Source organism: Chiloscyllium punctatum, chromosome 3 (assembly GCF_047496795.1).
Source record: "Chiloscyllium punctatum isolate Juve2018m chromosome 3, sChiPun1.3, whole genome shotgun sequence".
NCBI lineage: Eukaryota > Metazoa > Chordata > Chondrichthyes > Orectolobiformes > Hemiscylliidae > Chiloscyllium > Chiloscyllium punctatum.
Window position 1 is genome coordinate 80,707,003 of NC_092741.1, and position 13,740 is coordinate 80,720,742.

Below are 13,740 nucleotides of genomic sequence, written 5' to 3' on the forward strand. Positions count from 1 at the left end.
ACATAAATGCAAAACCTTCTTTCAAGTTGTGAGAAGGTGTTGTGTTTTGCCACAAGCTGATGGGCTTTGCACTACTCATCCTAGTCTTCAAACTCCTCAATGGTCGTGCTCATCCCTAGTTCTGTGATTTCCTCCATCACACACACTCATCAGGATATCAGATTTTCTCTAATACTGCACTTTTGCTTATTCCCAGTTTTAATTGCTTGATCATTGGTGGTCATGCCTTTAGTTGCCTCAGCCAAAAGCTGTGGAAAACCCTCCCTACACCTTTTCAACCTTCTACCTTGTCTTTCATTCTTAAAAAAACTCTTCAAAACCCAATCTAAGTGCAAGCTTTTGTTCATCTGGCCTTGTCCTTGTTGCATCTAATCTGAAGTGCATCAGTAAACACTCATAAAACAATCCAGGAGAAGAGGAGCAGGACATGAGACACCCTTTGTTCCAAGACATCAACATCTGTATTCAGGTATAATTTTAAATATCTCAAATCTTTTTGTGTATTTTGTGGGTTAAGGAGTAGATGGAGTGGATGAGTGGCTGGATGGGATGGGCAGGTGAAGAAGTGAGTGAGTGAGTGAGTGAATGGGCAATTAGTTGAGTGAATAGGTGTGGATAAATGGGTAAGTAGGTTGCTGGGTAGGCCATTAAATAGGTGAGTGAATAAATGGGTAGTCTTGTGAGTGTGAGAGTGAATAGGTGAATCATTGAGCAGATGAGTCAGACTGGGGAACAGGGGTGGTAAATTGGGAAATGCATGGTTGTGTTGAGGGGATTTGAGCATAGTCTGATTGGGGAGATACTAATCAGGTCAAGAAAGTGGGTACTTGGGACAGACGGTGGTGTGTAGTCTGGCCAGAGGGGTGGGTATTCAGATCAGGCAGGCTGCAACTGGGAGTCTGTTGTACAGTTGGATTGGACTGCCCTGTTATATTACTGAATTGCCAGACATTAAACAATATAATAATTTCTGAGCAAGTATCTGAGTATTTACCACATATTGAGCCTGCGTATCTGAGAGCGACACATATTTCTCCCATGACCATCAGCAAATTGCTCTGTCAGACTCTTCAAGCGATATAAATGTTGTAAGTTGGATACTAAGGGTCCTGTCACTAGGTCTCATGCTACACTCACTGACACTGTTATAGTGCTGCAATCAGTTCCTCTGGGCCACACCTCTGCTACTGACTGTTTTAGCTTTCTCAGCAGATGGAGGACCTCCATCCTTTCCCAAGATCCAGGAGATCAGCATTGGAGAGGCCAATGGCAGTGGCAGCTGCCTACCTCTCCTCTGGTCTCCCTGGTTCTTGCACTTCTTTCAAATGGCTGCCTCGGGCTGCTATGGATCCCTAAAATTAAACCTGCACTTCATTAGCTGTATCCTGCCACCAACACCATCCCTCCACCACAGTTGTTAATGGGTTGCCCAATCTGCCTTCCAATCAGTTAACAACAACCCCTCCCTTCAGAAAAATCACATGCTCTGTTTATTGCCCAACCTCAGACAGAATTGGAACCTAAAAGCCTTCCCATGGTGGTTTCTCAGCCCAGGGGGATTAAATCCAACCTGTTATTTCTGAACACAAACAATTACAGACCTCTGACTTTCTTCTTTCAGTTAGAATTAAAGTAAAAGTCACTCTACAGCTGCAAGGTCATCAAAGTACATTTGACAAATATTCCCTTTTCATTGACATTAATGAAGGGCGAAGAGTCACGTTCTTCTTGAACACAGCAATGAGATGTCTCCTGCTGAAACAGATGGGTCAGACTCTAAAGGAGTGCTGATGGCTAGACATTTTCAGAAATTGGAAAGTGAACCAGGAAAATATGACACAATGTTCCACAACATGTCAATATCAATTAGCAAGTTCTGAAGGAGAGTGGAAATAGGCTGAAATAAAAGCAAGAACATGCTGAAAATAGAGCGGAAGTCAGTTAGTATCAGTTAAAAAAGAAATATTTTGTGTGCATCCTTTTCTCAAAGGGGGATATATTTCAGTTTTATTATGAATATTCTGTTATTGAAAATGCAGATTGTGAGGTAAAATTATGATGAAATTTGAGAAGTGGAAGCAAGACTATTTTCGCAAAATGTACGAGAACTTTGGCTCCAAGTTATTTATTTAAAGTGATTTGGTTTTGCAATTAGCAATTTTGTTCATTTTCCTTGGATTCAGATCCTTTCCGTCCCTCAGAAATCTTTATAACTCAACTGTTGAGATAAAATACACGGAAGGCATAATGAGACTTAGCTGACTTTGTTAAAACAGCTAGCTACTCAGAAGGGAAAGCATGACTTGATTGACAGCATTTTTTCCTTCCATCAATTTTGTCAATGGATAGATGTTTATTTACACAAAATAAAGAAATGTCAATTGTTCCATAGTTTTGAGCATGATACTTTAAAGGTCTGTTTGATTGACACTTTTATAGATTCCATTTGTAACAGTACTTTGCTAACTAAGTTATGAATTTCTGTTTTTTCGAAGATTTTCCAGGCATATGGCATTGTTACCCTAGAGTTCATTTATTCTGCACAGAGTGTGTTCTGGGTGACGACCTTGACCATAGCTCTCCAATCAATGAGGAGGCTTGGAGAGCAGGGACAATCTTTGGGGAAGGGTGCAGGGGTGTGTTTTGGCATGGAGGACATGAGGAGCACTGGTGGGGAGGGGGGATGTGGGAGACAGAGAAGCAGTGAGGAAGATCATTGGAAGAGTAATCGGGATCAATAATTTCTCCACACTCTGCACACAGAGTCAGTTATGGTAGCTATGCTGAATAGCTAGCAGCTCTGCTGGTTTTTTTTTAAAAGAGCTTTCTACTTCATTGACAAAAGGAATTGTAACCAGCCCGTTCTCTGATCAGGAGGCCAATTTATGCTAGATAAACTGATTACCAGGTGTCGCCAGATTGAAACTTAATATAACGAGTCAGTGGGTTTTTGGTGCAATGGATGTGGTGGCGGCAGGGGGATGGATAAGACAGGTGGTAGGGGTATGGTGACATGACATTTGCTGTCCTACATCATGTTATTCAAATACAGTTGTTGGGAAGTGTTGGAATTCCATTTCCTCTCAAAAACCTCTTGGAGGTGTAATTAGAGTGATGATATAAAAAAAAGCTGGTAGAATGAATATACAAATGATGTACCTCCATATATTGGTGTATATCTGGTGCCAAGTGGGGATAATTATCCTTATGATACTGAGAGACACTGACTCCATTCTCAAAGCACCAATTTATCAATCACAGATATATTACTGCCGTAGAGATGTCAGGTATCTACTAACTGCTTTCCAAAAAGTCATTCTCAAATTCTCAAAAGTCCAAGTGGAGACAGATTCAATCTCATTTTCTCTGAAGAATTAATTCATACCCATTGCACGTTATGCATGGATAATTTTTAAAATTGGTGAACATTCATACTAGCCATTGAATCCATGCAATATTTTCGAGATAGCACACACCAATCATTTTATTTTATGAAGCAGCTTAACATATTGAAAAGAATGTAGAATCCGAACTACACATGAATATATAAACAAGGAAGATTAAGGTTTATGAATAGAGTAAATTTGAATTACTCTCAGATTTTTATTGACACAAATGGCTTTCACATTTCATCTGACCCCATCTGACCTCCTGACCTGGTGACCCCAATCTTAGTGGTCTCTTGACCTGATTTCCATCCTCGCTGCTCTCTTAACCCAGCCAAAACTCTTGCACAAATGTCTGTATGTAACCGAGTGCATGAACAATGAGTGCAGGTAATTAAGATCATACTGTAGCTGCTATACTAATACTGCCTCATATTGTCCGCGGACTATAAAAGCAACAGCATGCACCAGGTTCCACATTTACCAGCAAGCATATAAAAAAAAGTTTGAAGAATAGGTCCTTTCACTTTGTCCTTCTACAGTCAGCAGATCAAAAGACTCGCTAAATTTAATGCCTCCAAAAACAGTTTAATGTAGTAAGTTTCATTAAACATGGCTCAGAAAAATAAACAGGATCAAGGACTTCCTTGTATCTTCCATTTACTGAAGCCTGACTGTTAAGCCAGCCAAGTTTACATATATTTTCTGTATGCATAAAATTTTGAAATAGGAAAATACACTGCCAGGTGTTGCAGATAAATGTCATTGCAAATGCTACTTTGCAATGGAAAAAAGGATTGGACTGGAATTAATTTCTGTAAATGAGCTATGTTTGCACTCACTAGAATTAGCTTAGACGGTTGTTTAACCTTCGTGTTTCTCTGAATGCCATACCTGCTCCATGTAAATTTGAATGACTTTATAAGAGACCAATCCACTTATAAATCAACTTTCAAAATAACGAGAGGTCTGCAGACACTCAGATTAAAACTGAGAGTTTTCCACCATGTCTGAAGAGGTCAATGCAAAATATGGGAGTTCGAGTGTGCATACTCCAGCCCCGGATCTCTGGAAGACTCCTTCGGTCAAGTTTGCATTTTTGTTATGGAAATTTCGTAGCAATAGCTTTATTCTTCTTTCCAGGTAGTGTCGTAAATAATCAGACTTTGTTAATTGTGGCTCAAATTATCAAAATGAGAGAAGGAAAGGAGACAAACACCAAGAAGTGCCTCAACCTGTACCTCTGTAAGAACTGAATCCAAAACATGATCAAGTTACATAACCAACCCTAGCTATCTAACTATGAACTTTTAAAACATTATTTCATAAATAAAACATCCTATGGTGGACCGTATTTATTTTTACTCTGTGCAAATCCATTGAAAATATCTATCACATTGCTGCAGAAAGATGATGTGTTATATGGTGTCAGTCCTCAAGCAATCTAAAAAGATCTCTTTATACTTTCAACATAATACTTATATAATACTGCAATCGTTAGAATGGCTTTTCAGATAACAAATCCTATTGAATTTTCAATAGCGCTTTCAAAGGAACATGTTGACTAAATTTCTCTCAAAAGTAAATTCCACTTGTATCTAGGGCAGAATTTGATATTATTTGAAATTGTGCTACCTACTTAAGAAAATGTATTTTTGTGAGCAGGAATTTCATGTTTTTAGTAGAGAGATGGGGGTGAAAATGTTATAGTGTGAACAGGATGTTTCAAGATGTTTTCAAGGATATGAGAGGGAGATCTTCTGTTATTGGTATAACTTAGGCTCTTTTTCAAAGGGCATTCTTCCCGCTCCTGGTGAGAATTTCACAAATCCAATGAAAGACAAAGCAGAGATTTGTAGCCAAATTCATCTCAGATGGTGGCATTGGAGTGATTAGAAGTTTTACTCAATAAAGTTACCAGAGTCCTAACCGGATCATGATTGAAAGACGACTAATGATGGTTTAACCTGACGGTCACCATGCCTCAGGCAAGGGGAGAGGTTGAGAAGGAAAGTCTGTCGTGGTAACCTCAGCTGGTTCAGGAAATAAACCCACACTGTTAGCATCACTCTGTGTTGCAGATTAGCCATCCAACCAGCTGAGCTGACCAACCCCCTTTATACTCAGTACCTGATATTTAAAACTTTTAACTGTAGTGGAACTGATTTCAGGAATTAACTGTTGGCTGATCTGATGCTGTCAGCTTTGTGTCACCACCCAAGTTGAATTTCTACCCAAAATATTATATCTGATTCTGTATCAAATGGAAAGGGAAAAGAAACATAAGTTGTGGTAATAATTCAAACAGTCATGCTACCGACCCAACCAATGTAACAAAATACACGTATAAAGGACCACTTTTTAAAAAACATTTACTCAATCAGTTGCTGGCATTCCTCTAATAGAACAAGTCAGGAATTTGTGTGTATGTAATTTACTGAGTGTTTAAAATTTACACTTGGGAAGTCATACTTGATGGATTTGCAGTATGTGCTGCCAAATCAGAAAATACATATAAGTGACTTTACACACCTGTGCTTTGCTCATTATTTCCTACAGACATGCCTATTGTTTATTCTTTTTATGGACTCCATAAGAGGATTGTAGAAATAAATTTTAAAATGCAGAAATATATTTGGCAGCAGTTACTGGCCCAGTGGCCCTTGTGAATGTTAAATGTTCAAAGAGTGTCAAGAACTTTCCTGATACCTTGGTCAAAAATTCCTTTGTGAAACAATAGGATCAAGAGTTGAATAATTGGTCATTTATCTCTTTGCAGTTGAACGGGATATTGCTTTATGTAAAATGACCAATGTACATAGACAGCTATGTAACACAGTATCAATACTTGAAAGAATTTAATTGAATCTGAAGCACTGAGAATCATTAGGAAGTGCTAGATAAATGCAACTTACTTTTTTGAGTCTTTCACCAGTTTGAAAGTTTATAATGCTGTTAATTACCTAACCAAAGCCATGCAACAATAGGCAAGAAGCATGAAGTTCAAAGCTGCTATAAACTGTCCTTTCCAATTTTTCCTCACACTTAAAAATTACTGTGTAGTATATCACTGTAAATGATAAAATTTATCTCAGTTGCAATCGCTACTGATTTGAAAATAATAATGAGAAAACACAGGAAGATCACATCATCAGCATATAGAGAAATATAGATCAATTGTTTCATGAGAACACACCTGTCTTACTTTTTCCTAATTTTCTGCTTTAATTTCAGGTTTTCAAGACTTTTCCTTGTCATTGAACTAGCAGCATTTATTTAAAGTTCTTCTTCCCAACTTATTGAACTAAAATTTCCCATTTAAAATTGGCATATTTAGACAAGGAAGATTCACCATTATGCCCATCATGTACCCCAGTCATCTTTCTCATGCAACTTTCCATCTCCACTTCCGCAAGATGGAATAAATGTAATCGCTGGTAAGAGATTAAATAAGTATGATAGCACGAAATTATCTTGGCTGAGAAACTGCAGAATTCAAATGGATAGTGTTAAGAATTAATAAAGGAAAGAAGACCCTGGCAAGAGTATTCTATAGGTCCCCTAACAGTAGTTACATTGTAGGACAACAAATAAATCAGGAGGTAATTAAGGCATGTAACGAAGGCAATATATTTATCATGGGTGACTTTAATCTTCTTATAGATTGGGAAGACCAAACTGGCAGAGGTGGTCACAAGAAAGAATCCATAAAATGTATCCTGAATAGTTTCGAAGAACAATATGTTGTTCATCAAAGGAGGGTCACTTGTCTTGAGGCAGGTTTAATACATGATCTCAGAGTATAAGAGCTCATGGGAACCAGTGGCCATAACATGATAGAGAGTGGGAACCTTGGTTGGAAGTAACTGTGTCAAAACTAACTAACAGTAATCACAAAGGAATGAAGGTCGAATTGGCTGGAGTGAACAGGAGAAGTAGCTTAGCAGAAAAACAGTTAATAAACAACGGCAGACATTTAAGAAAATAAATATGATTCACAACAACATATATCCCAGAGATGAAGAAAGGTTCTAGGAAAGGGATAAACAAATTATGGCTAACCGGGGAAATTAATGGCAGTTTCAAATTGAAAGAAAATTGTATAATGTGTCAGATTAGTGGTTAGCCAGAGATTGGGAAATTTCGAAAACCAAACAAAAGATCATCATAAAAATGGATAAAATAAACTTGGAGGGTAAACTGCCAAGTAATACAGAAGTACGGTGAGAGCTACTTTAGATTATACAAAAGAGAGGACAAACTGATCACAGACCCCTGAGAGTGTTATTGGGGGAAAATAAAGGGAAGCCAAGAAATGGCAGAGGACTTATTTGGCTTTAGCCTCATTAGTTTCCATAGCAAATTTTCTTTAGCGATTGATATTGTATTTATTTCCTCCCACTAAGCTTTGGCCCCTTGATTAATAGCATTCCAACAAAGCTACTATTTAGTATCTTGGTATCTTATACCATGAAATCTGACGCAAAGTGCGATTCTATGACTTTTCAATACCTCAATCTAAAAACAAAGACAAATTTAAGTCAGATAGTCCTTATTTAGATATTCAAATTCTGAACAGTAGAAAATAATATAGAAATTAAAAGAAAAAGAAAAGTTAACAATAATAAACATCCAAATTTGAAGGAATCTATCAATAATCAAAGGCTTTTTGTGAGTATTATAAGGAACATATGCATATCATGTGTGATTAATTTGAGTGTTTGGATTTTGCACATGAGGAATCAGTTCAACTTCCATATGTTCATCTTCAGCCCATTAACTGTGAAGTGAACCAAGAGAGCACAAGACTGCTGAGGTCAAGAAGTTTACTTTAGGTTATTTATGGCACAATGATGAACATTGCATTCATGGTATTCTGCTCACCATCATAAAATCTTGAAAAATGTCATTTACTTTACGCAATATGTTGGATTAATTAATCTACAAAACGATTGCTCAAAAATAAGTATCTAATAAAAAAAGAAGTAACATGTTACTACTGTAAAATCATGGAGAAAAATGAATAAATCTGACATTTAGGTACAATTAAAGCCATTCATCTTTTTTAAATGAATGCAGCAAGTTATCATGGAGTGTATGTAAGGACAAAATAAAGTCAAATGGATTTCTTCGTCTGGGTGTGCTCCAGACAATGTGGTCCCTTGCTGACTTATTTTGTGAGAGCATTGGTTTAATTGTCTCCCTCTGGTCGACTGAAACTGAAAAAACAATTGCTAACTGATTGGATCAGAAATCATTATGTTACAGATAGCTGCAAATCCAATTCCTTCCACAGATATCAACCCAGTGATAACACAAATGCCTTTTTAAACATAAAAAAACCGCAGACATTAATTATCATCATTGTTAGTGGGGAGGATTCAAATTGACGTCCCAGTACTTGACTAGAAAGTGTTAGGATTTCTCAATTCAGCCTGGTTCTTTGCAATTTCATATTCAGATGTGATACTTCTTGGATCAGAAGGCTTTTGTACTGCCAGACTAATGATGGAAATTGTTGTCTAAAGTGACAAGAAAACAAAACCACATAGAAAATAGAAAGATGAGTAGACCCTTCAAACTTGCTCTGCCATGCAACACAAACAGGGCTGATCTTGGGTTTCAACTCCAATTTCCCACCCACTCCCAATATTCTGTATTTTCCTCACAGACCAAACGTCTGCCTATGCCATATTAAATGTATCGAGAAATGGAGCATCAATAATCCTTTGGGATAGAGAATTCCTAAAGATTTACAATCTTTTGAGTTATGTAATCTCTCCTCATATCAGTCTTAAATGATTTTCCCCTTATCCTGAGACATTGTTTTAGATTCTCTGCCACAGGAAACAATCTCAGTGTTACACTGTGAAGATCCTTCAGAGAATACAGGCTCAATTCAGTCAGCCTCTCCTCATCAGACAACCGCCTCACCGGGGACTATTTCACTGAACATTTACTTATCCTCCTCTACTGCAAGTTTATCATTCTTTAAAAGTGGAGACAGAACTGCACACAGTATAACAGGCATGGTCTCATCAAATCTCTGCACAGTAATAACAAGGCTTCTTTGTTCCTGTACTTCAATTTCTTCATAATAAAGAACAATTTGCAATATGCCTTCCTCATTGCTTGCTGCATCTACATGGTAATTTTCTGAAATCCTTGTATGCACATACCTAAGTACCTTTGAATGTCAACTGAAATAATTGCTGGTATCCTGTCACCAAGTCACCCTTTGATTACATGTGCACAGTACATGGGCTCTGACCAGCCAGCTGAAAGCAGTTCCTAGACTGAGCAGCCCTTCTGAATCTCCTGTTTACATCTGTCAGCCAGGTTAATAACTCCCATCAAGGATCTCATCGACACTGAGATCCACCAGCCCAGATTTCAATCATTCCATCAATAATTGCATGTTTCATACCTTTAAATAAAATCTAGTTTTCAATGAATATAACCAAAATGAATGCCTTTATAGTTCTCCATCTGTAATCTTGTTGTTACCCAGTTGCTAAGCTGCCTTTATCTCTTTCCAACCTCTCTTTATCTTCCCCAGAGTCCATCTTTGCACATAGCCCTCTACAGTCAGTAAATTGTATATAATTCTGTTTTTTCATCTTAGTAATTATTATAGTTTGTCAATATATGTCACCTCAGCTCTTATTCTGTAGTGTGCCACTAGTCATAGCCTGTTAACTTAAAATTGCCTGTTAATGTCCATTCTTTGCCTTCTGTAATTTAACCAACTCATTATCCATGCAAATATATTACTCTCAAATACATGAGCCTTTAATTTTTCTATTAACCTTTTTGCATGCCTTATCAAATACTTTTAAAAAGTCTACAGCTACTGGTTCTTCTTTATCCAGTATCTTAGACCCAATCTGAAAAAAAGGTAAGAACTTTTATTCAAACATTTTTTTGTGGAGTAAAACCAATTTGACACTTTCGAACAATACGACACTTTCAAGTACAATGTTAAGACTTTGTAATTGATGTCTGCATCCAGCACTGGTGTTAGACAAACTGACTTGTAGTTCTGATTTTTTTCTCTCTCCTTCCTTTCTTGAAAAGCAAACAAAAATTGCTGGAAAAGCTCAGCAGGTCTGGCAGCATCTGTGCAGAGAAATCAGAGCCAATACCTTGTGTCCAGTGACCCTTCCTCAGAATGTCTCAGCAACATCTGAAACATTCTGAGGAAAGGTCACCAGGCACGAAATGTTAATTCTGATTTCTCTTCACGGATGTTGCCAGACTTGTGGAGCTTTTCCAGCAATATCTGTTTTTGTTTCTGATTTACAGCATCTGTAGTTTTTTCGGTTTTTAAATTCCAATTTAAGGGGATTGTTTCCAAATCTAAGGAACTTTGGAAACATATTTTGTTGAACATTTTGAAATGTTTCATTAAATATTTCTCACTGTTGATTTACCATCATTCCTTTTAGCCAGTACTCTCCTCAAAACCATGTCATTGGTTTTATTTAAGTTTAGATTTTTGTTTGTGCTTGGAGCATATCATTTTCAAATATAAAATTGAACTCTATGGATTTCGATCACTATTTCCTAGTGGATATTTTACAATTATATTACAAATTAGCTCTATCACAATACCAAATACTAGATCAAAGAAGGATTTATCTTTACTTGATTCCATAATGTATTGCTCAAGAAAACTGTCTTAAAAACCTCCTACAAGCTAATGTTCTAGGCCATCTTTGCCAATTCAGTTATTCCAGTCTATTAAACATATACAGACTCCATAATTATTACTTTGCCTAACTAAAGGCTTCAATAATTTTTGTTTAATGCTTTGTTCATAAAATTTGTCAACCAATATTTTCTGACTTGTGTTTTTCCCGATTTCCATTCACACTGGTTGTTACCTCATGATCTTCAAAGGCCAGATCATGTATTTATGACTTTCTGTTATCCTTCACTATCAGGCCATTATTAATGTTAAATTCTCAGTCCCTTCCTCTCCCACTCTGTTTGCCTTATTACATTACATTAATACATATTAGTATACATACAATCTATACACACTAAAATATTAATACAAGTCTTATTTTTTGCATGTAGAAAGAGCTTGTACACTTGCTGTGCTGGTTTCAGGGTGCACGGTGGCTCAGTGGTTCGCACTACTGCCTCCCAGGGCCAGGGTCCTGGGTATGATTCCAGCCCCGGGTGACTGTCTGTGTGGAGTTTGCACATTTTCCCTGTGTCTGCGTGGGTTTGCTCCAGTTTCCTCCCTCAATCTAAAAATGTCGAGGTTAGGCAAATTGGCCATGCTAAATTACCCATAGTGTTCAGGGACATGTAGGTTAAGTGCATTAGTCACGGGTAAATGTAGGGTAGAGGCATGGGTCTGGGTGGGTTACTCTTGGGAGGGTCGGTTGTTAGGCTAAAGGGTTTGTTTCCACATTGTAGGGATTCTCATTCTTCAATCAATAAAATAGGTGACAGCATTCTCTGGATCATTTCTTGTGGCTCTGCCATGACCAATCAGATTCAACTTACCTAGTTTAATTCTTCATTAGACCTTAGCAGTTAACTGTTTGTATTATTAACTGGTTCTTTCACCATGGCAATGCCTCAACCAATCTGCTTCCATTTTGCAACCAATCAGCACTCATATCTATTACAAAGTATTGTCTACCATTTCCTTTGGTAATTCTTGCAAGTTATCCAGAAGTGTGCAAAAGACTTTGGCAAAATGTCTTTATTTAGCAAGAGTTAAGTTCCAAACAGCAGCTTAAGTAATGAAAATGTAAGGTCTCCTACATTGGAAACAAAGAAAGATGGTAAAACGTAGAAAGAGACCACTGCTTTATGATCAACAATGAATTCCAAATTGAACCAAATTTCCAACTATGAAATCATTCAATTGTGTACTGGGCCACTGTCTCCTCTCCATGCATTCATTTAGTCCTTATCGTTTACAATCCCATTTGTTCTTAAGGAGTACTGATGACTCACTTACAGGTTGCTGCTATAAATTTAACACTTATTCAAGCCAACCACTTTCAGGTGATTAGTAAATAACTGCTTATCTTTGAGGGAATTCCCTTTTACCAGGCTATGTCACTAGTTTGCAGTTTGAAAGTTCTATTTCAGAGTCCAACTCTTCCTCTAAATTTAAACTTGAAAAAAAAACCCCAGGAATTCCCAAATGAACCAAATTCCCAACCTCAGTTATTCTATATTTCAATCTGGTATTACCTTCTCTCCTTGCAATCCCTTAACTGTGCACTCAATACGTAGGTCGAAGGCATAAGATTTCAAGCAGATCTCCAACTCCAATAGGAGTATCAAGTTGCATCTTCAGGATTGATCATCTGATTGTCAATTTAGATCAATAATGGACACACTAACAACTGGTTGCTGGAATCTGCAGCAATCTATTTAATCAAAGTGTGGTTACATTCGCACAAGGAAAGATGCTTTGTTAATTCTGCAAAAGCAGAATTCATAGATTAACTAGCAACATAGCAACCACCATAGTAAGCATGCACATATAATTTACTTATAGATTTAGTGAAGGCAAATCATCACAAATAGAATTTACTTTACGAAAAAGCACAGTATAATGAAAGTAATAACACTTATCTGAAATTTATTGTATAAAACAATAAGCAAATGCTGAGTGTCAATTCAAACCCAGTTAGGGAGACAGAAACCAGTACAGCTTTATTTTTCTGTGGATAGTTAATTGATTACTCAATCTTCCAACTTTTTCAACCCACTAGCCCCATAGAAACATAGAAAATAGGAGCAGCAGAGGACATTTGAGCTTTCCCCATCATTTAATATGATCATGGCTGTTGTTCAATCACTAAGACACATTCTACTCTCTTCTCATACCCATCAACAACTATAAAATTGAGCTATGTATTTCTTGAGTACACACAGTGACTTGGCCTCACAGCCAAGTATGGTGGAGGTTCACCACACTCTGAGTGAAGACACTTCTACTCCTCCTTAGCAGGGTTTTTAAAAATCTTATATCATGAGAATGTAACCTTTATTCTAGACCATTCAGATGGTGAAAACATCCCTGCATTCAGACCACCCAGGCCAGTCCAGAATTTGTGGAGAACTGTGAGATGATCCATTCAGGGACAAAGAACATGGATCATATAAAACAAAGGGTACATTTTGAAAAGGCATGCAGGAGCAGAGAGAGTTGGCTGTACATGCACATAACTCATTAATAAGTGGCAGGAAAGGTAAATAGTGCTGTTAATATAAGAGTCAGCACTTTAAGCTTCATAATTGGGAAGATAGGGGAAAGTAGCTTTAGAAAGGATATAAACACAGTGGATAGAGTTCAAAAGACGATCAGAAGAATGGT